Source organism: Echinops telfairi, unplaced genomic scaffold, assembly GCF_000313985.2.
Source record: "Echinops telfairi isolate 266 unplaced genomic scaffold, ASM31398v2 ScPeMD7_25;HRSCAF=90, whole genome shotgun sequence".
NCBI classification, from domain to species: domain Eukaryota; kingdom Metazoa; phylum Chordata; class Mammalia; order Afrosoricida; family Tenrecidae; genus Echinops; species Echinops telfairi.
Window position 1 is genome coordinate 2,936,773 of NW_022103922.1, and position 1,971 is coordinate 2,938,743.

Below are 1,971 nucleotides of genomic sequence, written 5' to 3' on the forward strand. Positions count from 1 at the left end.
CTCTTTAGGCTGTCCATCCATTTCACCCACACCCTTGTCTCTGCACTGCTGACAGTACTGCACCCAGCAGCGGGCCCCCTGAACACTCCCCTCCTCCCGCCCTGCACCCACAGGGAAGTCCTGCCATGTGTCTGACCACTGACAGCGGGTGGTGACCCACAACAATAACTGTGACAGATCTCCTGGAGTCCTGAGAGCCGCCGGGCCAGCATCTTCATACCCCCATTCCACAGAGCAGTCCACTGAGGTCCGAGCCCGTGGAACGGGCCGCCTGCACTCTTGGGTGTCATGTCTGCTCTGTCCCCTGGACTCCTTCCTGGCAGGACGCCAAGCCCTCAGGGGGCTGGCTCATTCACCTCACGTTCCCACTGGGGACAGCTGGGACATTAGGGTCACCCTAAGGCCAGGAGATTGGAAGCCAGGGCCACACTGCCCCCTGGGGCCAGCATGCCAAAATGCGAGCTCAACAGGCGGCCAGGCTGACCACACAACACCCACTGGAAACCCTCAGGCCCACCCACCAACTGGCAGGGCTTGGCCCGCCCCCCTGAGGTTCCCCCCATCCAGCTGCCCAGGGTGAATAATGGGCACCCTGGGGACGACCCCAGCCCAGCCAGGAGAAACACCTCCTGCGCCTTCTCCTGGCTCCAGGGCCATGAAGCCCACAGTCGCTCACCTGGGGGAAGGCCTCCAGGCAGCCACTCCCTGGCCCGTGTGGTCCCTGCAAGTGTGTGTCCCTACCCACTCGCCGAGGAGCCAGCTTCCCTCCCCTGCACCTCCAACCCTCCCAGGCTTCTCAGGCAGGACACCAGGGATCTGGACCCAGGGGACACAGAAGCAGAAATGACAGCCAGACCTACAGGCTTCCGGAAGGGTCGGGGGCAGAGCCTGCAACCCACCAAGGAGCTGCAGGGCCAGCTTGGACACAGTAGCCAGAGCCTGCAGCCTCCCAGGTTGCAGAGGATGACCACAGGGCCGGGGGGTTGGGGGGTGGGGGTGGGGGGGAACCTATTTCCTCACGCCTGGAAGGACTCTTCCCCACCACAGAGGGCCAGGCTGGACCCTGGATCTGAGCACAGTCCCTGGCCATGCCACCTGGGGACAAACTCGCCCTCAGGGGGCTGGCTCATTCACCTCAAGTTCCCACTGGGGACAGCTTGGACATTAGGGTCACCCTAAAGCCAGGAGATTGGAGGCCAGGGCCACACTGCCCCCTGGGACCAGCATGCCAAAATGCTAGACCTGAGCTGGGTTGTCCCTGTCCTGTGCCAGGGCCTGGGGGAGCAGGGATCGGAGAAGGGGCAGCGAGCGTCTCCGGGCATGACTTCCAGGTGTGACAATGCCCAGGCCCCTGGGCTCAGACCCATCTCTGCATCTTTCCAGCTCTGGGCAGACGCTGTATGCTCCTGCCTGGCTCCCTGTCCTGTGCAGTGGGGCAGTAAGTGCCCTCCCGAGAGAAGGGCAGCACCTGCTCAGCCACAAGGCCCTGCCCCCCAGGGTGGCCTCCCTGCGGTGAGAAGTCGGCCTTGCCAACCCTGACTTAGAGGTTTATCCGCGTCCTTCCTAGGAGTGAAGTGGTCACAGTTGGGCTGCTAACCGCAAGGTCGGTGGTTCAAAACCACCAGCTGCTCTGGGGAAGGAAGACGAGGCTGTCGACCCCCATAAAGGCTGATTCTCCGAGACCCCCGGGGCAGTTCTATCCTGCCCTGTAGGGTTGCCACGTCGGCATCCAGGAGACAGCAGTGAGTTCTAGCTGCAGCAAGGAGATCAAGATGTGGCTCTGTCTCTATCTGGGCTGCACGCTGCGAGGCCGGCGGCTGGAGCCCACGTGCCATTGGAGGAGTGGGCAAGCATTGTCTGCTAACCACAAGGTCAGCCGTTCAAAACCACAGTGGCTCTAGAGGAGAAAGACAGGGCTTTCTAATCCCATAGCGCTACACTCTGGAGACTCACAGGACAGAGGGCAGTTCT